Consider the following 25386-nt stretch of genomic DNA (forward strand, 5'->3'; position numbering starts at 1 on the left):
ATATATATATATATATATATATATATATGTATACACATATACATATATATATATATATATGTATACACATATACATATATATATAAAGAATAGGCAGTTCTTCCCATATATTCATCTAATTAGTTTATACCAAAATGTTGAATTGTTATATTGATAGTAAAGTGGAAAACAGGTGAACTTTCTGTTTTGTAATTGACTTAAAAATACAAGTGCCCATTTTTACAAAGTGTATGGCTTAAGCTCTAAACTACCCTGTTGGTACTGGTATCTTTTACTGTCAGAGAACATAGCAAATAATGGAACATACCATCCTTGATATTTTTATTTAGTTCCATCAACCTAAGTCCCAGGGTAGTTAATTATTAAATATAGAAGTAATTTAGGCATTTTCTCTGTTATTTATAGTATATTTAAAAACAGCCATTTAAAATATGGGCTTCATAAAATTTGTCTTTGCTGTTTTCCCATTTAAGTATGCAATAGTATTTTGAATCAGAAAAGGAATGTGTAGTTTAAATAGTACCAACTTACTGTAAATAAGTTAACAGTTTTCAGCCCAAGGCAGTCAGTGCTTCATATCATGAAGATCTTACTATAGATTGTGTTGGATGCACTTTAACTTATTAGCTTGGTTAATGTTTGTAGCAGTTAGATGGTTTTCATTTTCTTCCCTAGAAAATAATTAGCAATACTCTTTGTAATACATTTATTTCAGCAAATATTGTTTAGGCACCTGCTGTGTACAGTTACAGTAGTACATATTTAGGCTATTTATGTGACTAGGTAATATTGTATCCGGCCGATATTTACACTTAAATTCTGAATTTGATCTTATTTGTACATTTCTGAATTAAACGTAAGACTTAACATAATTAGAATTAAATAAACTTAATTAACATAAAATCATGTTCTTTCATTATAGGTACAATCAAATAATTTTCACTTGGAGAACTTTTTGATAACTGAAACATGAAAATCTGTAGTGGTGAAATGGTAAAAGTAAAAGTGAACTTTACATAGCACTTACTATGTACCAGGAACTATTTTAAGTAGTTTATATGTATTAACTCTTTAATCTTTACAACCCTATGAAATAAGGGTACTATTTTTTTTTTTTTTTTTTTTTTTGAGTCTTGCCCTTGTCCTATTGCCCAGGCTAGAGTGCAGTGGCACAATCTCGGGTCACTGCATCCTCTGCCTCCCAAGTTCAAGTGATTCTCCTGCCTCAGCCTCCTGAGTAGCTGGGATTACAGGCATGCGCCACCATGCCTGGCTAATTTTTGTATTTTTAGTACAGATGGGGTTTCACCATGTTGGTCAGGCTGGTCTCGAACTCCTGACCTCGTGATCCGCCCGCCTCAGCCTCCCAAAGTGCTGACATTACAGGCGTGAGCCACCGTGCCCAGCCAAGGGTACTATTAATATCTCCATTTTACATATAAGGAAACGGATGTACAGAAGTTATGTAACTTGCCCAAAGTAACACAACTCGTTATCAAAGAGCTGGATTTGAACTTAGTCTTTTTGGCTCCTGAGTTAATCTTTTTTGTACAAGGGTCTACTACTTTAGTGATTTCTCTCTTTATAGGTTGAGGTTTAAAATCTAGTTTATCTGTAACACAAAAGAGTACTGCTTTTGGTTAGGAACCTTAAGGGAGGGTTTTATTTGGCCTTTTTACTAATGATGGCTTAAGGCAAATTGCAAACCTTTTACTACCGATGTTTCTCAGATGGTAAAACCATATATTAAGACAATACAGGATCAAATTCCTCCTCCGTTAGAAAAATTATCTTATGGAAGTGAATTACTTTGGAGTTACTTGGAGATAAGTCACTATTTTTTATAAAATGGCCCCTCGAAGTTAATTTTTTTCTTTTATCTTCAGAGTATTAAACAAACTTATGTAGTAGTCTTAAAATTCTTAAATCTTACCATTCCCATATGAATTTAACATCTTGGAAATATAAAACAGAAGACTAAAACTGAAACATCTGATTCACCACTGGTCTCATTTCCAAATTTGGAAATTTCTGTAAAATTAAGTACATTCAAACTCTTCAGGACTATCATGTTCAGAGTACATTAATCTCTTTAGGACTATCATGCTTAAAGCAGTGTATTTACATTAGTGATTTTATTTTTACTTTAGAAAAGATGAGGGGAACTTTTCACAAATTACTTTCTAAATGAGAAGATGCAAATAATAGTCATTTGGAGTATTATTAATCATATTAAGATGATTTTTTTGTGCCTTTATTAAGCCCAAATAAAAAAACTTAATCAAATGTCTGGGGGAAGGAGATTGTTTTATGTAAGTTGAGGTGCACCTTAATGCAGGAGTCTTGTACTGAGATAATGATATTATTTTTCTGAATATTTTGAAAACAGTTGAGAATCGTAGAATCTGGTTTACAGGAAAAGTATAAATATTTCTGGCAAGAAGTGACATTTGATTAGGAATACTAATTTTAATTCTCATGTTAACTCTTCTTATTAATTGAGACGTTAAGTATACTGTTTTTTATAGTAGCTTTTGTCCTTTTTCCACTTGGTGGGAAAAGTATTGTTATGGAGCTGAACAGAGTAAGCTTTTGCTATGATAATAATACTTGTTGATATTTAGAATGTTCTTTAGTTTTAGTTAAACATTTAATTTTTGATTCAAAGCAATTATCTTTTATATTATGTGGGTCTGATAATCAGTGTATTTAAAAATTTCAATAGTTTTCTTTCACCTGAAATTTAATATTGTAGCAATTACTGAATTTAGGAAAATTGGCAGGTAGTTGCTATCAGCACCGTTACTACGGGAATACATTAGAATGATTAGCTTTTAGGTGGAGTTGAATTTTTTCTTTAGTTTCCATAGTAATTGAAAACGATTTAGGTCAACTTCACCTGTTGTGCCCCTCCCCCTTTTCAAAATAAGAGGAACATTTAATTTAGCACAATGATGTTAATTTTTCCTAGTAGATTGATGATATGAATATGATAATCTCACTCTCTTTACCAAAGGAATAATCCAGTATATACATGTATGCATTTTGGGGGAATATTTCAGACTTTAGAGAAGATTATAGGATTAAAAAAAAGCGCCTAAATATCTTATAAAAATCAGTGTTTTATTACATCACTGGATTTTTGTCTTTTAAATTTAACAATGTCAAATTTAGGAAACATCTGTGATAATTTAAAGAAGAATTTTTGAAATCTGCTTTTCCTTTTCACCAGGTGTTCCTCTGCTATAGGTTAGGAAGCAGTAATTAGGCAACACTAATGAATAATGTTCTTGAGAGTGAGAACTAGAGCTTCGCAAAGAGAATAGGCCATCTCTCATATTTAGTGGGGCATTTAATAGCTAGATAAACTGAAAATTTTTGTTTTCATTTCTATGTATTTTCTGTTAGTATGTATTTATTTACTGTAGATACCTCACATTCTGTGCAAAAAAATTTTTGGAAGTAACTCAGTGGTTTCCTTTATCTTTTTTGTTCTCTTTCAGAGGCTTGCTTATATAAAACTACAGTTTAGAGAACCATCGGCTGGGCGTGGTGGCTCATGCCTGTAATCCCAGCACTTTGGGAGGCCGAGGCGGGAGGATCACCTGAGACGGAAGTTCAAGACCAGCCTGGCCAACATGGTGAAACCCCGTCTCTACTTAAAAAAAATACAAATTTAGCCGGGCGTGGTGGCAGGCGCCTATAATCCCAGCTATTTGGGAGGCTGAGGCAGGAGAATTGCTTGAACCCAGGAGGCAGAGGTTGCAGTGAGCCGAGACCGCGCCGTTGTACCCCAGCCTGGGCAACAGGAGCAAAACTCCATCTCAAAACAAACAAACAAACAAGAGATCCATCAAACTCTGAATGTTGTTTCCTATGTAGTGTGAAGTGGTTACTTTCTTCCATTTTTGACTGGCCAGTTTTTTGTTTCTGGTAAAGGGGCTTTCAAACTTTTCTGATCATGACCCACTATAAAATACATTTTACACTGCTATCCAGTACTCAGACACATATGTGTACATATTAATATTTGAAATCGAAACAGAAGTTTCTTGAAACAATATTTTTACTACTGGTGATGCATTGTAATATTAATATTTTCTATTCTATTTGGTTTGTTTGCTTGTTTTTTGAGACAGGATCTCACCCTGTATCACCTGGGCTGAAGTGTAGTGACACTATCACGGCTCACTGCAGCCTTGACCTCCTGGTGTCAGGTGATCCTCCCGCCTCAGCCTTCCGAGCAGCTGAGACTACAGGTGTGTGCCACCATGCCTCACTAATTTTTTTTTGTTTTGTTTTTTATAGATGGGGTTTCACCATATTGCCCAGGCTGGTCTTGGACTCCTGGGCTCAAGTGATCTTCCTGCCTCGGCCTCCCAAAGTGCTGGAACTATAGGTGTGAGCCACTGTGTCTGGCCTCTATGTTGTTTTATTGTTTTTAATTTAAAACAAACTGCTAGTTTCCATTCACTAAGTTGATATGGTAACCTATTAATGCAATGTACCTGCAGTTTGCAAAATTTTAGTGACTGCTAGATTTTTCCCCTAATACTGTCTTTTTGTAATGGAAAAAGTTTCGGTTTGGGGCCAGGTGTGGTGGCTCATGCCTGTAATCCCCGCACTTTTCAAGCTCCTGAGCAATATAACATTAAATGTCAATCACTTAAGCCCAGGAGTGCAAGACTAGCTTGGGCAACATAGCGAGACCTTGTCTCTACCAAAAAAAAAAAAAAAAAGAAAATGTTTAGGTTTGCTAGTTTTTTTCTCTGCAGTGTACCTGGATTCTGTAAAACTTTTAACCTAAATAGCTACAGAACAGTCACTGAGAGAGGGAGGTCCTATTGTCCTGATTACCATTACTATCATCTCTTTTCTTTACCGTGTCTAGGCACATTATTTTAAAAACTAATTCTGGAATCGTGAGGTTGAAAATGCTCAGTTGTATACTGAGCTTCCATCATTAGAATCCTTCGCTAGTTTCCATCTAACAGTCAAAAGTTTAGGTCCACTCAGTTGGTTTTCACAAACTTTGCTTCTGTTCTTGGCAACTAGTCAAAAGGTTACAAAGCTGCTTTATTCTGCTCTCTTCTGGCCCCAGTCCAGTCTTTGTAAACCAAAAACGGAGGACTGAGGAATGAAGCAGTTTGCTCATGTGTACATGGTCAGGTGAAATAACATGATTGAAGAGTCATTAGGGTTTGTGACAGTGGATTACATTTATGTATTGTCCCAATTCATTTCCTGTAATCACAAAGGGGGAAAGGGCGTAGAAATATCAACAGTTCCTTGCCTATCCTAGCTGTTAGAGTGAAATAGGGTCAGCAGACATACTCTACTATTTTTATACCGCTACCCACTCTTAACACTTAGTGAGCACTTACTATTTGCCAGGCACTATTTAAAGCACTTCACTTGTGTTAACTCATACTCATACTTGGGAGGCCTGGGGAAAAAAATGAGAATGGTAAAGGATAAAGAAGAAAAGTTGCCGTCTTCTCGTATGTTCTCATTACTTGGCTTGAGAGTTCTGGCTGTTGGTGACTATAGTGTGGCATATCATACATTTTAAGCTCGGTCAGCTTTTAAATATCACCAGTCCTGTCTGCATTGTTCCATTATGAGACATATAACTGTGGTTTGAGAACTCAGGCTTTGAAGCTAGCCTGCTTGGGCTTGAATACCAGGTTGGTGACTTACTATGTGTATAGCGTTGGGCAAGTTACTCTCTGTGTCTTAGTTTTCTTATCTGTAAAATGGTGATAACAAATAGCTTTTATTTTATAGACTTATTGAAAGATTAAAATAATTAATATATTAGCTGGGCATGGTGGCATATGCCTGTAATCCCAGCTACTCAGGAGGCTGAGGCATGAAAATTGCTTAAACCTTGGAGGTGGAGGTTGCAGTGAGCTGAGATCATGCCACTGTGCTCCAGCCTGGGTAACAGAGCGAGACTCTGTCTCAATTAAAAGAGAAGGAGGAGGAGAAGGAGAAGGAGGGGGAGGGAGAGGGAGAGGAAGAGGAAGGGGAAGAGAAAGAGGAAAAAATTAGTTAATATATTAAAAGTACTTAGAACGGTGCCTGACCCATAAGAAGCATTCCATAAATGTTTGCTATTAATAGTATCAACTCACAGTTGAATCTCCTGAGAGTGTTTGTGGCTATGATGAGTTCTGTATATTTGCTGAGTAACAGGACATGATTGACATTTAATGTTATATTGCTCAGGAACTTGAAAATATCTTGTCTTGAGGACCTGTAGGGAAAGTTCTTGTGTAGTGTGTTGGATTTAAAGCTAAAGGTTATCAAGGCTACAGGTTATGCAGGCCCAACTTGTTTAATCTCTCTTAGGAACCACTTGTTATTTGGGCTGTAATCTTAATAGTTCTAATGGTTTGCTATTTGGGAAAACTAAGCGGAGCTAGTTAGTGAATTGACTTTCACTCAAGACCAGATTTCTTTCCTTTTTATCTTAGGTGTAAGATATTTATTTATTTTATTTTTCTTTAACAAACACTTATATTATCCTGTCTGATGGAGTTTTGAAGGGGTAAATAAAATTGGAGAAATAAAACATTGATAAAAAAAACTGAACCTAGATTTTACAGTTCTTCTGACAGCTAAAGACATAGATTTAAAAAGACTTAGTTCTGTTAGTATAGTGTATAGTCAGTGTTATCCAAACACTGGCAAGCTGAAATATATGATTGGTGTATAGATGAGATATATAGATATATAGAATGTTAGAGGATTGATGATATAGGGTACAAACTTTGTCTATATAACTGGAAGCAGCACATTTATGGAATATTCATGTTGTGATTCTTAGAAATGTTAACTGCACAGATTAAAGAAGGATGAAGATAAAGTTTTAGAGTCTTTGAGTCTAGATCTTCAAATTTTTTTTAAATTTCTTTTATCGTATTCTCATTCTTTTTGATTTCTTGTTTTTTTTTCATGTCACATGTTAACACCCACTACAAACAGAGAAATTTTTATGCTCTCTGATAAGTTACTAAAACTGGAGAGAGATCCAAGGACTGTTGGAAGAAATATAGTAGAATCGTTGTACTATTATTAAGCTCACATTGATATAGCTAATTCAGGTTAACCTCCTCCTTCTTAATACCTTTTACTATGGTTTTGAAATTTTTCCTGCGGAACACATCTGCCTGTTTCATTAGGAGCTTGCAGGGGAAGCACGGTGGCTCATGCCTATAATCCCAGCACTTTGGGAAGCCAAAGTGGGCAGATCACCTGAGGTCAGGAGTTCGAGACCAGCCTGGCCAACCTGGTGAAACCTCGTCTCTTCTAAAAATACAAAAAAATAAGCTGGGTATGTTCATGCACAACTGTAATCCCAGCTACTTTGGAGGCTGAGGCAGGAGAATCGCTTGAACCCAGGAGGCGGAGGTTGCAGTGAGCCAAGATTGTGCCACTGTACTCCAGTCTGAGTGACAGAATGAGACTCTGTCTCAAAAAAAAAAAAAAAAAGATTGTTTTGTAAACAACTTCAAAGGATGATTTTTGTTAAGTAGTAATATTAGAAATTATAAAAACAGGCCGGGCACGGTAGCTCGCACCTGTAATCCCAGCACTTTGGGAGGCCGAGGCGGGTGGATCACCTGAGGCCGGGAGTTCGAGGCCAGCCTGACCAACATGGAGAACCCTGGCTCTACTAAAAATATACAAAATTAGCCACGCTTTTTGGCACATGCCTGTAATCCCAGCTACTCAGGAGGCTAAGACAGGAGAATCACTTGAACCCGGGAGGCAGAGGTTAAGGTGAGCTGAGAGTGCGCCACTGCACTCCAGCCTGGGCAACAAGAGCAAAACTCTGTCTCAAAAAAAAAAAAAAGAAAATTATAAAAACAGTTCTTCTTAGAAAGCTCCCTCCCCTCCCCTACCCTCTCTTCCCTTCCCTTCCCTGCCCTGCCCTGCAAAGTCTTGCTTTGTCACTCAGGCTGGAGTGCAGTGGTGCAATCTCAGCTCACTGCAACCTCTGCCTGGGACTACAGGCACGTGCCACCACGCCTGGCCAATTTTTGTATTTTTAGTAGCGATGGAGTTTTACTATGTTGACCAGGCTGGTCTTGAACTCCTGACCTCAAGTGATCCACCCACCTCGGCCTACCAAAGTGCTGGGATTACAGGCGTGAGCTACCACTCCTGGCCAAGAGTCTGTTTCTGGTAAACTGTTATTTTTTTCTGTTAAGAATTTGGAAGAGCCTAAATATATGTATATATTTTAAAAAGCAACTTTCTCAGTAAGTTCTGGTAGTGTTTTGTTAAGTGTAAAGTTACTATAAATAGTCCTACAGTGGATAATACTATGATATGTTAGTCATGCCTCTGGAACAAAGTAGCCAGAAGAATTCCCCAACTTTACCGCAGTCAGTTGGTTGCACTATTTATTTATGGAAGGTATTGACCAGTACTACAGAAAGTCCCATCAGGGAGGTGTAGGTGGTTGCAGTTTTTCTGGTTACAGAAGTGTGATTTGTGCTGTTGCCTAAGTTGTGAGACCTGAAAGGCTCTCTTAGGATCACACTAAAGGGAGCCTTAAGAGAGGTTAGCTGAGTGTAGGTCTGCTGGATATTTGTGTCTACTTTAGCAGGGCTCCGAGTACAAAGGATTCTGAGTGGATATGTTAGTAAGTATGTTAGATTTTTTTTTAAAGGTATTAAATCAAGAAAGTAGGCTTTCAGCTGATGGGACTTTAATGGATTTCTGAAAGATAGGAAACAGTGAGACCAAATTGATGGGGAAAATGGGAGAAGAAATCACAGCCAAAAGTATATGTAGAAGTTTCAGAAATGTAGCAGACTCCAGGTAAACAAATATGAAGAACTGAAGGTTACCTGGAATATTTATCAATTGCAGCAATCTGGGAGCATTTATTCAAGAGAAATGACTGAATCTTGGCCAAAACAGCAAACTTTGTGGCATTTTAATTTGCCCTTTTCCCTCTAGCTCCTCAGTAGCCTTGAAAACCAACAGCCTCCAATCATGGTGAAAACCAGCCACTGGAAGGGATAGATTGAGTTTAGAGTTCTTCAAAGCTCCATTCCCAGAGTTGTCATTATTTTACCTAGCTGTTGTTTCCTTGAAAAACCTCATTCACAAGACCATCTGTATTTGACCTGACTTGAAGCTCACTTAGTACAAACAGCCTTTCCACCCTGGAGTGTTTATTGAAAACAATTAAAGGCAATTGTTGAACAACTTGAGTGCTCACCATCTTGAGTGACAGTGAATAGTTAAATCAAATAATAGGTTAACCAAGAAGCTTAAAAGGAAAAGCTGGGAAATGAGATGTTCATAAGGAAATTTAAGAAGCTCTGGTATATTTCTGGGAATCTAGAAGGCTATGTGCATGTGTAGGGCTGTGTGCTGCATGCTTAGGAAAGAACTAAGAAGGTCCTAAGCTGTCAGTTCTGATTAATCTCTAGGCTTTGTGCAAGCAAGACATAAAGGCTAAGGAAAAGTTGTAAACCACTTGGCTGAGTGTGAAAGGTATGCCCTAACACATGGTAGAGAGCCTATCAATACACACTGAGACTTATACTGGTAAGCATTTAAGGAAGTCTCTGCCCAGTCATTAGCTGATCACAAACGAACAGCAGAGACTTTAGTGACCACATATGATAGATAACTAATATTTTTAGATAATTAGTTCAGGAAAGTCACTAAAAGAAACAACAATAAACAGTAACAACAGTAAACAGTAGTAACAACAAATACCTGATAGGGGAAGAATCTGATTTTCCAAGTTGTCACATTACATTATTTAAAATGTTTAGTTTTCAAGAGACTATTACAAAGCATGCAAAAAACCACTTAAGTATGGTCCACACATAGGAAAGAAAGCAGTAAAATAGAAAGTGCACCCTGAGGAAGCCCAAATGTTGGACTTTAATATTAGGCAAAGACTTTAAATCAGCCATTTAAATTATGTTTAAAGGGCCTGGTATGGTGGCTTGCACTACTGAGTGGAAGAATTGCCACTGCACTACAGCCTGGGTGACAGAGCAAGACCTCATTTCTCAAAAAAAAAAAAAAAAAAGTTCAAAGAACTAAAGAAAACCATGTCTAAATAGCTAAAGTAAGGTTATGTGAACTATATTATATTAGTCCACTTGGTTTGCCCTAACAGAATACCAAAGAATGGGTGGCTAAAATAACACATGTATTTTCTCACCGTTCTGGAGATTGAAAGTCTAAGATCTCTTTTAAATGAGTACTAACTTCTATTTTAGGTATAATTGTTTCTGAATAATTGCATGTTGTATAGTTCTACCTCTAGTGTTTAAGATAGGGTAGAATTCTTCCACCATTTCAATTTAGATAAGGAAAGGGTATCTGAAGGTAGTCACATTTAGAATAAAAATAAGAATTTTTACAATTTGACCTTAAGTCATCTATGTAATGGAAAATTCTTCTGTTATGATAACAGGTAATAGAGCCTACATTTCAAATCTCTGTACTCATAAATAAACTGTTGATCCAACTGTTTTTGTAGTTTTATCTGCCAGTGTTTCAGATCTTGTTACTCATAAATAAACCGTTTATTGTTCCAACTATGTTTATAATTTTGTTAGCCAACATTTCAGATCTCTGTACTCATAAAAAAACTGTGGTCTAACTATGTTTATAATTTCATTTGTTTGTATTACAGTCATAGAATTTTATGCAGCTTCATATGTGATTTTTTTCTAAAAATCTTAAGTAGATCCTGTTATAACTTTTGAGGTATAATTTACATACAGTTAATTCTTTTAAACAAACAGTTCTGTAAGTTTTACAGATGCATACAATTTTGTAAAACCACATCAAGATATAGAGGGCCAGGTGTAGTGGCTCACATCTGTAATCCTAGCACTCTGGGAGGCCAAGGTGGGTGGATCACCTGAGGTCAGGAGTGCAAGCCCAGCCTGGCCAACATGGTAAAACTCCATCTCTACTAAAAATACAAAAATTGGGCTGGGTGCAATGGCTCACACCTGTAATCCCATCACTTTGGGAGGGCGAGACAGGTGGATCACTTGAGTTCAGGAGTTCAAGACCAGCCTGGGCAACATGGTGAAATGCTGTCTCTACTAAAAATACAAAAAAATTAACCAGGCATGGTGACACATGCCTGTAATCCCAGCTACACGGGAGGCTGAGGTGGGAAGATTGCTTGAATCCAGGAGGTGGAGGTTGGTTGCAGTGAGCCAAGATCGCGCCACTGCACTCCTGCCTGGGTGACAGAGGAAGACACCATCTCCTCAAAAAAAAAAAAAAAAAAACAAATTAGCTGGGCGTGGTGGCACGTGCCTATGGTCCCAGCTACTTGGGAGGCTGAGGCAGGAGAATTGCATGAACCCAGGAGGTGGAGGTTGCAGTAAGCTGAGATCACGCCACTGCACTCCAGCCTGGGCAATAGAGTGAAACTGTGTCTCAAAAAAAAAAAAAAAAAAGATATAGAATAATTTCATCAATCCCAAAAAGGATCTCTTGTGCGTCTTTGTAGTCAGCCTTTTTTCCCATCCCCAACACTGGCAACCACTGATCTGTTTTCTGTTCTTGTAGTTATGTGATATAAATGGAATTATACAATATGTAGGCTTTTGAGTCTGGCTTCATCCACTTAGCATAATGCATTTGAGTTTCATCCAGATTGTTCTGTGATTTACTGTATAGTATTCCATTGTATGGGTATACTGCAGTTTATTCATGTGCCGGTTTGAAGGGCATTGGAGTTGTTTCCAGTCTTTGGCATATATATGAACAAGCTACTGTACACATTTACATACAGGTTTTTACGTGAACATAAGTCTTCTTTTCTCTTAGGTAGATACCTCAGAATGGGATTGCAGGGTTGTATAGTAAGTGTGTGTTTACCTTTATAAGGAACTGCCAAACTGCTTTCCATGACTGGTTGTACTGTACCATTTTGCGTTCCCACCAGCAGCATACAATTTCTAATTGTACATTGTTCTAGTTGTACAGAGTTCTTGTTGTTCTGCATCCTTGCCAGCATTTGGCCAGTTTTTAAATTTTTATTTTAGACATTCTAGTAAGTGTGTGTTGGTATCATATATATATATATATATATAAATTCCCCCACTTCCCCCAGAGGCTCTCTGTCCTAGTCTCTGCTTAGCCTAAATGAAAGGATCTAAATCTACAGAGGCCAACAGTCCCAAACTTTTGGAATCTCGTCTGAATGCACCTCATTACTGTTTACTAGATTCCAGACTTTATTCAGATTTTACTATTTTTTCTACTAATATCTTTTTTCTATTCTAGGATCCAGTTCAGGATACCACTTTGCATTTATATAGTTTAATTTTTATTTCTGGCTGTAACTAACATGTTACTGGTTTATAAGATACTGCTACTAGTTTTGGTTCTGTTTTTTTGCAGGACTATTTTTTCAGTTCCTATTTGTCCCAAAATGCTTTTTATGTCACACAATTTTATTTTGAGGAATGAATTCAATTTGTGTGTCATCATTTTGAGTTGCATTCAGAGGAGATTCCAAAAGTTTGGGACTGTTGGCCTCTACAGATTAGATCCTTTCATTTAGGCTAAGCAGAGAATAGTACAGAGAGCCCCTGGGGAAATTGTTTCAATTAAGAGTCTTTATCAAGAAATGATTAAGTTCCTAAATTTTACTCTTATTTACTTTGTTACTTGAAGTTGGAGTTAACAACTTTACTTGGTTAAATTAGCTGAGCCTTTATAGTTTCATTCTGTTTGATCCGTACATTTTTGTAAAGGGTAGTTAAATGGCATCTTCAACATTGACATGAACTTTTGATGCAGCAGCTAAAAGTAAGTATGATTTCTTTCCGAATGTGTCTTTAATACCTGGCATATTTTATCCTGGATTCTATTTCAGTGTTTTTCTTCCAGCTTGAAATATTCTATGAATATGTTTAGAAAGAATTTCAGGGTTCTATTCAAGACACACAAAAAAGAAATCCCAAAGAAAAATACATGCAAAAAAGTAATTGCATTAGAAAAGTCACGTTTTTCCAGTGAAAAAAATTTCTGATAATTTAGTACCATCTTATGATGTGTTTATCAATGTTCTTGATACAGTGCTAAGCACGGTGTTACAAAGTTAAAAATTAAATGTTTAGTAAATGATTTATGGTACATGAGAGAAATGCAAAATAGGAACTTCAATCAAAACAGAAAAATATGAGCTTCAATCTTGAGGCATAATTTACCTAAGATTGTTATTTAAGATAAATTGGAAAGGAGGACTTTGATATATTTCAAGTTTAACTCTAGCAGTAATTTTTTTCCCTAATCAGAACACATCAAACAGTATAATGAGGCCAGGCATAGTGGCTCACACCTGTAATCCCAACATTTCAGGAGGCTGAGTGATCTGCCTGACAGATCACTTGAGGTCAAGAATTTGAGACCAGCCTGACTGACGTGGTGAAACCCCATCTCTACTAAAAAATACAAAAATTAGCCGGGCATGGTGGTGGGCACCTGTAATCCCAGTTACTACGGAGGCTGAAGTGGGAGAATTGCTTGAACCTGGGAGGCCGAGGTTGCAGTGAGCTAAGAGCACGCCATTGCACTCCAGCCTGGGTGATAGAGGGAGACTCCATCTCAAAACAAACAAAAAACAGTATAGTGAATGTATGCAGACTTTAAGTGCTGTCTTACAAATACTAGTGTTGAGTTTGTTAAGGCTTTGGAAAGATCTTGTAAGATTTCTCAAGATCCATGAAGTACCTGAGACTGTCAGTGTTATTGTTACCTGGCATAAATTTAAGGTTTATCCCAGAGTGAAAGCAGGAGAATGCTAACTTTGAAGTTATGTAACACTTTCATTAGAGAGGCAAATTTGACAGTTATTTGGAAAGTTTTTAAGTGTTTTATGTTTATTATTTTTAATGTCTGAAGCATTTTTTCATCTGTATGTACAGTTGTATTCTCTTATTTACATTTCCTTTTTTTTTTTTTTGAGACGGAGTCTCACTCTGTAGCCCAGGCTAGAGTGCAGTGGCATGATCTCGGCTTACTGCAACCTCTGCCTCCTGGGTTCAAGTGATTCTCCTGCCTCAGCCTCCTGAGTAGCTGGAATTACAGGTGCCCACCACCACGCCTGGCTAATTTTTGTATTTTTTAGTAGAGATGGGGTTTCCCCATGTTGGCCAGGCTGGTCTCGAGTTCCTGACCTCAGATGATCTGCCTGCTTCAGCCTCCCAAAGTGCTGAGATTACAGGTGTGAGCCACCACGCCTAACCCCTTATTTACATTTCCTCATTTCCCACTTTTGTTTTCCGTTTGTCTCTTTCTTTCAGCGGTCAGGAGATGGTCAACAAGCCCAAACAGAGAGGTAATAGCAAAACCAAGCAAACAAAAAACATAAACTTTGCTATTTGTATTAGTTTCCTGTGGCTGCTATAACAAATTACCCCAAACAGACTTTGAGGCTTGAAACAACAGAAATTTGTTGTTTCATTTCTGGAGGCCAGAAGTCTGAAATCTTGGTATTGGCAGGGCTGAACTTCCTCCAGAGGCTTTAGGGGCAATCATCCTTTGCGTCTCCCAGCTTCTGGTGGCTGCTGACATTCCTTGACCATAACCCTCCAGTCTCTTCTTCCATTTTCACATTGCTTTCTTCTCTGTATGTGTGTTAAATATCTGCTTTTCTCTTATAAGGACATTTGTGATGGTGTTTAGGGCCTATGTATAATCTCATCTCAAAATCCTTAATTACATATGCAAAGACTGTTTTTCCAAATAAGGGAACATTCACAGGATCTGGGTATTAGGATATGGACCCATCTTTGACTAGAAATGTATTTCATGACAACTGTGTGTATATGTGTTTGGGGAAGGGGATTTCCCCCCTCCTCTCTTCCTTTTCTACCTCCCTTTTTCCCTTTCTTCCTTCTCCTCTTCCCTCCCTCTCTCTTTTCCCCCACCCTCCTTTTTCTTCTTCTTCTCTCTTTTTTTTTTAATAAATGGGGTCTCTTGCTATGTTGTCCAGGCTGGTCAACATACCAGATTGCCAGATTACTCCTGGGCTCAAGGGATTCTCCTGCCTCAGCCGACCCTTCCCACTTTGACGCCCAGCCCCAGTTAAAATCACTTGTTTTGGCCGGCCATGGTGGCTCACGACTATAATCCCAGCAGTTTGGGAAGCCGAGGTGGGTAGATCACTTGAGCTCAGGAGTTTGAGATCAGCCTGGGCTGAAAAACTAGCCGGGTGTGGTGGCATGTGCCTGTAGTCCCAGCTACTTGGGAGGCTGAGGCGGAGAATTGCTTGAACCCGGGAGGTGGAGGTTGCAGTGAGCCAAGATTGTGTCACTGCTCTGTCTCCAAATAAAACAAAAACAAAAAAACTTGTTTAATTAACAATAAATCAGTCCGCCACGGTGGCTCAAGCCTGTAATCCCACTTTGGGAGGCCAAGGCGGGCGGATCACTTGAGACCAGGAGTTCGAGACCAGCCTGGCCAACATGTTGAAACCCTGTTTCTACTAAAAATATAAAAATTAACCAGGCATGGTGGTGGACACCTGTAGTCCCAGCTACTCCAGAGGCTGAGGCATAAGAATCGCTTGAACCCAGGAAGCGGAGGTTGCAGTGATCCAGGATTGTGCCACTGTACTCCAGCCTAGGTGAGATTGTGACACTGCACTCCACCCTGTCTCAAAAAAACAAAAAACAAAACAAACCCAGTAAATCAAAGTCTGTACATTGTAAATTAAGGACTTACGGTTATAAAGATAAATCTATTTGTTTTTGTGGGGTTTTTTGCTAGCCTGTACAGGGAGTTAATAAGTAGCATAAAAAGAATGTCAGGAAACTCTCTGAGTCTGAATCTCTTCTGATTCTGAGGGCTGCCAGATTCAGAAGTAGCCCTTTGTTCAACTAAGCTCTTTATTCCTCTAAAGAAAAAAAAAAGGAATGTTATTTTTGGATTTTTAGGAGCTCCTTAAAGTGCCAGTCCATACATTGAAAAAGAATTTCTGAGTTTAAATTTAAAATATTTAAAAACTTTAAGAACATGATGTTATATCATAAGATCAAAGTAATATAACATAGGATAGAGATGTAATGAAAGAAAAGGAATAAGTAGCCTAAGGTAATAATATTAGGAATGTAATTTTTTTTGTTGTTTGAGACGGAGTCTCACTCTTGTTGCCCAGGCTGGGGTACAGTAGTGCAATCTCGGCTCACTGCAACCGCCACCTCCCGGGTTCAAGCGATTCTCCTGCCTCAGCCTCCCAGGTAGCTGGGATTACAGGTGCCTGCTACCATGCTAATTTTTTTTATTTTTAGTAGAGATGGGGTTTCACCATGTAGGCCAGGCTGGTCTTGAACTCCTGACCTCAGGTGATCCACCCGCCTCAGCCTCCCAAAGTGCTGGGATTACAGGCATGAAGGAATGTAATTTTAAAAGGGAGGGTTTTATGCTCAATTTTTCATAAAGGAGACAAAAAACTTCAGACAAGGGAGTTTAGAGTTTTGGGTTCCACCACTGTTTCTGCTGCTTACAGGTTCATGAGGCAGTGCCTTCTCTTTTGTTTAATTTCCTCAACTTTAAAATAAGGATTACATTTAATGATCTGTAATACCCTTTATCCTTTGTAGCATCTTTTGTTATATATTTTCTCGCATTTCCAAGAGAAAATCATATCTGTCCAATAGAGTGAAACCAAATGTGAAGTCTTTTCCAATAACAAATTCTTTAACTATTGGAAGTTCATTGCTTTTGCTTAGAGCTGTAAAATGAACCAACCCTGAATTTATGTACAGTGTCTAAATAACTTCTTAGGAAAGAGATGACACAGTCAGAAAATCAAATGAATCTTTCTGCCTATATTGTTGTCACAAACTTTAAGGTTTTTTAGGTAAGGGAGGATCACTGCAATTTGAATTGCTTTTCCCTCAAAGCTGAAATTTTTTTCCAATGGAAAAAGTTGGGGGCAAGAATGAAGAACTTGTGTCTAATTTTAGCTTAATATCTTGAACATTTTTATATAAGCATTGACAAATATGTATTTAAACATTTTACTATACTTTTAAATGTAACTTTGTATCTGCTTTTGATTCTTATCAAATTATATGTAAGCTATTATTAAACTAACATAAAAACATGTATTTTTTCACTTGCTAAATAAGCTTGTATTGAAATAGTTTACAGTTATGGTATAGTTAAACTTATTCTTCACGTGTTGGTTGTTTCACATTTTTTGTTTCTTAGACAACAAACGTATACTATTTTTAAAAGTAGAGTTTGCTTCCTTCCTCCCTGTATGTAATTCTTGGGTGAGCACCGAAGAAAAATTATTCAGGTTAGGCCGTGGCCAATCTTATGACCTCTTTTATATTTTATCCAGGAACAGTTTGAAGACACATGTGATTTTTACAGCTGTGCCTGACTGAATATGTCTTTATCTTCTCATAACCCAGATAACACTTGGTTTTGTTGTTTAGATTTTTTTTGGTAGCTTAATATGTATGAAGTCATATCTTAAGAATATTACAATTTCTATTTCTCCAATTAGTAGTGAGTCAGTCTTTTTTCTCAATGCTGATTTAATCTCTGTGGTTTAAACTGCCTGTTTTTATTCTTTGACAGGTTTATGAGTTAGTCATTGTTTGCTCCGTAATAATAGATGATTGGGAAATGTTGAATTGGTTTGGTTTATATTATAAACATCAAGTTTTATTTATCATAATTTTTGTAGATATTGCCTGAATTTATAATATTTTAATGTTAGTTTTTTTATTGCATGAAAGTTTATTTTAAATAACTGGATTTGTCAAATTGTCGTTTATGCTTTCTTTGAATTGACCATAAATTCATCTCTTTTCCATAGTGAGATAAGGTTACTGTTCTGTTTTCTCCAAAGTTTTTTGAATGCTTAGTTTTTTAATATATTTATAATTAGTTATAGCAGGCCAGGCGCGGTGGCTCAAGCCTGTAATCTCAGCACTTTGGGAGGCCGAGGCTGGCGGATCATGAGGTCAGGAGATCGAGACCATCCTGGCTAACACGGTGAAACCCCGTCTCTACTAAAAATACAAAAAATTAGCTGGGCCTGGTGGCGGGGGCCTGGAGTCCCAGCTACTAGGGAGGCTGAGGCAGGAGAATGCCGTGAACCCGCGAGGCGGAGCTTGCAGTGAGCCAAGATTGTGCCACTGCACTCCAGCCTGGGTGACAGAGCGAGACTCCGTCTCAGGAAAAAAAAAAAAAATTAGTTATAGCATATGATGATGTGGATATTTTTTCCATATTGGTATTCAGTTTTTCTGACAATGTTTTCTAAATACTGATTTTTCTCTATTTATTTCATATTTTAAATACTTTATAGATTTGATCTTTCTTTGGCATTTCTAATCTGTTAGGTTTTTTTTTTGTATTTTTTATTGAAAATATACATCTCAAGCCTGTAATCCCAGCACTTTGGGAGGCCGAGACGGGCGGATCACGAGGTCAGGAGATCGAGACCATCCTGGCTAACATGGTGAAACCCCGTCTCTACTAAAAAATACAAAAAATTAGCCGGGCGAGGTGGCGGGCGCCTGTAGTCCCAGCTACTCGGGAGGCTGAGGCAGGAGAATGGCGTAAACCCGGGAGGCGGAGTTTGCAGTGAGCTGAGATCTGGCCACTGCACTCCAGCCTGGGCCACAGAGCGAGACTCCGTCTCAAAAAAAAAAAAAAAAAAAAAAATATACATAAGATAAAATTAACTGTTTTAACCATTTTTAAGTACAGTAGTACCCCCCTTATCTGTAGTTTTGCTTTTGGCGGTTTTAGTTACCTGCTGTCAACGTTGGTCTGAAAATATTAAATGGAAAATTTCGCAAGCAAACAATTCATCAGTTTAAAATTGTGCGCCAATCTGAGTAGTGTGATGAAGTCTCTCTCCATTTTGCTGTTTCCTGCCTGGGTCATGAATTATCCCTTTATCCAACACATTCATGTTGTAGATGCTTCCCACCTGTTACTTAGGAGCCATCTTAGTTGTCAGATCACTTGTTGAGGTGTCTGCAGTACTTGTGTGTTTGAGTAACTTTTTTTTTTTTTGAGACACAGTTTCACTCTTGCCCAGGCTGGCGTGCAATGGCGTGATCTCGGCTCACCACAATCTCCGCCTCCCAGGTCCTGGTTCAAGCAGTTCTCTTGCCTCAGCCTCCTGAGTATCTGGGATTACAGGCATGTGCCACCATGCCCAGCTAATTTTTGTATTTTTAGTACAGATGGGGTTTCACCATGTTGGCCTGGTGGCGGGGGTCTGGGGACCACCAGGTTGGTCTCGAACTCCTGACCTTGTGATCCACCCACCTCGGCCTCCCAAAGTGCTGGGATTACAAGCATGAGCCACCACGCGCGGCCCAAGTAACTCTTATTTTACTTAATAATGGCCCTGAAGAGCAAGAGTAGTGTTGCTGGCAATACAGATATGCCAAAGAGAAGTGCATTAAGTGAAAATGTAAAAGTTCTCTTTTAAATAAGGAAAGAAAAAAATCCTATGCTGAGATTGTTAAGATCTACGGTAGGGCTGGGTGCGATGGTTCACAGTTGTAATCCCAGCACTTTGGGAGGCTGAGGTGGATGGATCATGAGGTCAAGATCAAGACTATCCTGGTCCACATGGTGAAACCCCATCTCTACTAAAAATACAAAAATTAGCTGGGTGTGGTGGTGCATGCCTGTAGTCCCAGCTACTCAGGAGGCTGAGGCAGGGGAATTGCTTGAACCCAGCAAGTGGAGGTTACGGTGAGCTGAGATTGCACCACTGCACTCCAGCCTGGTGACAGGGAGAGACTCCATCTCAAAAAGAAAGAAAAAAAAATCTACGGTAAGAACTAATCTTCTGTCCATGAGCTTTTGAAGAAGGAAAAGAAATTCATGCTTGTTTTGCTGTCACACCTCAAACTCCAGGTTTTGGCCACACAGTGCATGAAAACTGCTGAGTTAAAATTTATCATAGATATATATATATAGGAAAAAAGATAGGCTATATGGGTACCATCTGTGGGTTCAGGTATCAACTGGGGGTCTTGCAGTGTATCCCCCCCTTGGAAAGGGAGACAACTGTTTACAATTCAGTGGAATTGAGTACATTTACAGTGATTTGCAGTCATCATCACTATCATCTGGTCTCTTTATTTAAGGTATTTTTACTTCAGCCTGCAACATTATTGCTGTTACTCTTGGACAAATTGTTTAAATCTCTGAATCCCAGTTTCCTTGTTTGTAGCATGAGGATGGTAATACCACCTGCATCTTAGTTGTGGAAACAAAATTTGATGAGATAGTGACTATAAAAATTACTTGGAGCTGGATGCAGTAGCACATGCCTGTAGTCCCAGCTATTTGGGAGGCTGAGATGGGAGGATTGCTTGAGCCCAGGAGTTTGAGACCAGCTTGGGCAACATAGTAAGACCCCCATCTCTTAAAAAAAAAAAAAAAAAAAAAACTTTGTGTATTATATATGCTCGGTAAATGACAGTTCTCTTATCTTTTCCACTATTATTGGTTTTAAAGAATGGTATAGACAGGTTTTCCTTAAATGGCCTCTGTTATTCTCCTTTCTCCCAAAATATTCATTATTAATTTTGTCTAATTTTCAATAAGAAACTTGTAGGTATTGGAGTAAACCTTTGTTCACTTTTTTTTTTTTGAGACAGAGTCTTGCTGTCTCCCAGGCTCTATATATTTTTATATATATGTATATATAGAGAGAGAAGATGGCTTGCTTCCCTCTCTACCTAACTGCATGTTGAAAAATAAGGATTTGTTGATCTCAAACATCTGTCAGATGAGTCATACACTGGGTTGTTTTTGTTTTTTATATACTTGTATGCACACATTATTTCAAATTGAAAGCAGCGTCTCAATGGATTTGAAACTATTAAAAGCTATTGTCTAAAACATGAAAAATGTATAACTGTACAAATAAATGCACATATTAATATTTAAAGTGCATAATTAAGAAAACCTATTGGTGTTTTGTTTTTCTTGTATACCAATAATTAAGCCACTACTGTTGACACTATTTAGCTTTCTATTTTAACACTGAAGGAGTGAAAGTATTTATATTTGTGAATTTACTACTAAAATCTTGGCAAAAAAAAAAAATTGTCTAAAATGTGTGGGTGAAAACTGTTAATCATGTGTGTTTCTACCTTCCCCCCCAAAGTTGGACACCAACTATATACCGTAGGTTCCTTAAGGTGATTTCACTCTTATTAAATCAATAAGAAAAATATGAAATAGTTGTGTGTATGCAACATTGTGTACAGAGAGGAGATAATGAATAGTATTAAACGTTCTCATCTTCCTTTACCTTTTGTTCCCTAATACCTATTCTACCTTTTAAAATTTCAGACTTCACTGCTCTTTGAATTCATAGTTCAAATTTGCACATTATTGTTATTGGAAAATCATATCTAATAAAGGTTTTAGGCCAGATGCGGTGGCTCACACCTGTGATCCCAGCACTTAGAGAGGCCGAGGCTAGTGGATCACTTGAGACCAGGAGTTTGGGACCATCCTGGCCAACATGGCAAAACCCCATCGCTACAAATATTAGCCAGGTGTGTGGTGCACACCTGTAATCCCAGCTGCTTGGGAGGCTGAGGCATGAGAATTGCTTAAACTGGGAGGCAGAGGTTGCGGTGAGCCGAGATTACGCCACTGTGTTCTAGCCTGGGCGACAGAGCAAGTGCTGTCTCCAAAAAAAAGGGGAAAAAAAAGTTTTAGTTATTCCCCCCCCCCCAAAAAAAAAACATAAAAAATTATATATATAAGGCACTTTGGAAAGTGTAGTAAATAAACTTAAAATACAATGTAGTCAGTGATTAAATCTATGGAATACCTTTTTTCTATGAGGGACTGTGTCATAGATATCCAGTTAACTCCTGAATATCTCTGTACATACTTAGCTGCATGCAAGTTCTCTTTCTAGGACCTGTAAATCAGACTGTTTTTGCCCTACTTAGACACTTCTTTTGAAGTTGTAATTAAGAGTGATATATGCCTTGTTTTCATGGAAAACAATTTGGCCTTTATCCTGTGCCTTTTTTTTTTTTTTTTTTGAGATGGAGTCTTACTCTGTCGCCTGTCGCCCAGCCTGGAGTGCAGTGGTGCAATCTTGGCTCACTGCAACCTCCACCTCCTGAGTTCAAGCAGTTTTCCTCTGTCAGCCTCCTGAGTAGCAGGGATTATAGGCGCATGCCACCATGCCGGATTAATTTTTTGTATTTTTAAGAGAGACAGAGTTTCACCATGTTGACCAGGCTGGTTTCAAACTCCTGACCTCAAGTGATCCGCTCGCTTCGGCCTTCTGAAGTGCTGGGATTACAAGTGTGAGCCACCGCTCTCAGCCTATTCTGTGCTTTTAAACAAACAACACACACACACACCCCTACATATATTTAATTTCTTTTCCTAAGCCTAAGAGCTTTAATAACACATTGAAGCAACGTAATTTCTTGCTTGTGGCTATTTACATTTGCAGAGTATGTAGTATGTTGAACTTGAGACAAAACAGAAACTATGAGGTAGGAATCTAATTCGAATTTTGAAATAAAATATTTGTTACCAATTATTTCCCTTCTAACTTCTAAAGAGTAAAAATAAAATTTATGGCCACCATATTACAGAAAGATTCTGCTTTTATTTTTAAGCATGCAAAATCACAATAGCATTCAAAATTGTGTGGCTCTTGAATCAAACCGAAGTTTCTATTTTTTCACTGTCAGCATTCACAGGTAGAGAAGTATAAGGTCTTAGGAAAAACTATTTCTATTCTCAATTTTAAATTTTCTCAGAATTCTGTCCATGAAGGCAAATGAATACTGACAAGCTCTATTTCCAAGAAAGGCGATAAAACAAGTGTATTTAGAAACCAGTAGTAAGAATCGAAATTAGAAAATTGTGGAAAGACTTTACTTTTCAAATGTTCTAAAGGTACTTAAAAGATTAACTCGGGGCATGTCTTGTAATTTCATCAGCTGTTTGGCTAAGTTTTAATTATATTTATTTTAATTACATTAAAAATTCACTTTTCTGTGTCACAACTGTTGTATTACTTGATATTTTAAAAGATCAATCTCATTGAATGTAAAATAATGTCAGGTTACTTTAATGGTAAACAAAACAAAACAAAACAAAACAAAACAAAAAACACTGTTGGCCGGGTGCAGTGGCTCATGCCTGTAATCCCAGCACTTTGGGAGGCCGAGTTGGGCGGATCATGAGGTCAGGAGATCGAGACCATCCTGGCTAACATGGTGAAACCCTGTCTCTACTAAAAATACAAAAAATTAGCTGGGCGTGGTGGTGGACGCCTGTAGTCCCAGCTACTCGCGAGGCAGAGGCAGGAGAATGGCATGAACCCGGGAGGCGGAGCTTGCAGTGAGCCAAGATCATGCCACTGCCCTCCAGCCTGGGCGACAGAGCGAGACTCCATCTCAAAAACCAAAAACAGCAACAACAAAAAGTTAAATTCTAGAACTAATACGAGAAAGTGAATACTAAGATTTTTACAGTAATTCTTTACTTCTTTTATTACCAAGTTTTGCAATATTGTGTCTTAGTTATACTGTACTTTCATCTCTTGCTGGTAAGTATGACTTTTGATTGTCTAGAATGTACCACTTGTGGAAAATGGTATGAAGTCTTAATAAAAGTTTTAGAACATTGATAGATGCTGGGACTGTGATGAATACTTGCATTCTTATATTTAGTATGTTCTGATATTTCAGGTCATTCAGTATACAAATTATTGGAAGGCAGGAGAATACTGTATTGATGGAAAGTAGCATTTAGATGAATGTTTTGGTAGAATTACATAATTTGTGGTCATTAGTGCATTTTATACACAATGTACCAGAATGTATGTTTGCAGACTTCCCACACGTCGTGTGTTGACAGTAGAATCCCAGAAGATTTTGTAATATATCATATTCTTTACTTGTAGGCAGCTTTTTGTTTTAAAATGATCAAAATGTTATTTTGAGATAGCAAGCCTGGTTTTTAAACTTTTCTTTTCTTTCTTTCTTCCTTTCTTTTTTTTTTTTTTTTTTTTTTTTTGAGACAGAGTCTCACTCTGTCGCCAGGCTGGAGTACAGTGGCGTGATCTCAGCTCACTGAGACCTCTGCCTCCCAGATTCACGGGATTCTCTTGCCTCAGTCTCCCAAGGAGCTGGGACTACAGGCTTGTACCACCACGCCCAGCTAATTTTTGTATTTTTAGTAGAGACAGGGTTTCACCATGTTGGCCAGGATGATCTTGATCTCCTGACCTTGTGATCCACCTGCCTCAGCCTCCCAAAGTGCTGGGATTACAGGCATGAGCCACCATGCCTGGCCAGTTCTTTTCTTCTAAATACAGAAATTATTTGTGTCCTTTTTATTCTCCTAGATTGAAAAGCTGAGAAGACAAAGGGAATTTTAAAGATGGAAACAACAAAGCGTGCTTATTTTCAAAGAATAGGAGATGTGGAAAGGAATGTCTTTAAATTTTTCCCTTAAAGTTTTTTTTGCAGCTTACAGAATTTATGTCAAGAAATAGTAGATTCTTCTTTTTCTATTATAAAATCAATTTAATATTACCATATTTCTAAAAAGCAAAATTCAATATTTTAACATTTATTGATAATTTATTTCCCCACCATTTATGTTTTTTATGTTTTTTCTTTTAAAATGATTCTTTCCCCACCATTTATGTTTCTATGTTTTTTCTTTTCAGATGATTCTTTCCCCACCATTTATGTTTCTGTTTTTTCTTTTACAATGATTCTTCATTATTCAACTTGATAGAGTATTGTTTCTTTTTAAAACCAATGGCCCCTTTTGACCTGTAAATAGTATTATGTTCTCCTTTAATGTAATTTAGATTTCTAAAATGAATTAATTTTTGTGTTTAAAAACAAAATTAAACCACATTATTGAGTGTGTGTACACACACACACACACACACATATATATATATATTTTTAACAATTATTCTTACCTTCCTCCTATCAGAGATGAAATTTATAACTGTTCCCCCATGGTAGAGTGGATATCCCTTTTATCTCCCTTGCTGAAAATATATTAGATATTGTAGTTTTATAGTCATGGCCTTCAATTAGGGAAAACATGTAATGTTGTAAGTTTTGTATGGATGAGAACTGGTCACACACACAAAAAATAAATTGGCCGGGCTTATGCCTGTAATCCCAGCACTTTGGGAGACTGAGGCAGGCAGATCACCTGAGGTCAGGAGTTCAAGACCAGGCTGGCCAACATGGCAAAAACCCATCTCTATTGAAAATACAAAAATTAGCCGGGCCTGGTGGCGCGCCTGTAGTCCCAGCTACTTGGGAGGCTGAGTCAGGAAAATTGCTTGAACCC

The 25386-nt window shown here is 37.8% G+C and overlaps 1 protein-coding gene across 6 annotated transcripts in view; it reads left to right on the forward strand.

Moving 5' to 3' along the window:
* The window catches only part of EYA3 (EYA transcriptional coactivator and phosphatase 3), a 120640-nt gene that overhangs the window by 4492 nt on the left and 90762 nt on the right, over nt 1–25386 (forward strand). Inside the window, exon 2 of one of the 6 annotated variants that reach the window (XM_023219475.2) lies at nt 3504–3641. The exons of 4 other annotated variants lie outside the window; for them this stretch is intronic. The gene's annotated coding sequence lies outside the window, so the exon portion shown is untranslated. Of the gene's footprint in view, nt 1–3503; nt 3642–3740; nt 4260–25386 lie in introns of those variants that run through there. One more of the 6 variants, XM_023219476.3, reaches the window with a different exon arrangement.

Source organism: Piliocolobus tephrosceles, chromosome 1, assembly GCF_002776525.5.
Source record: "Piliocolobus tephrosceles isolate RC106 chromosome 1, ASM277652v3, whole genome shotgun sequence".
Lineage (NCBI taxonomy): Eukaryota > Metazoa > Chordata > Mammalia > Primates > Cercopithecidae > Piliocolobus > Piliocolobus tephrosceles.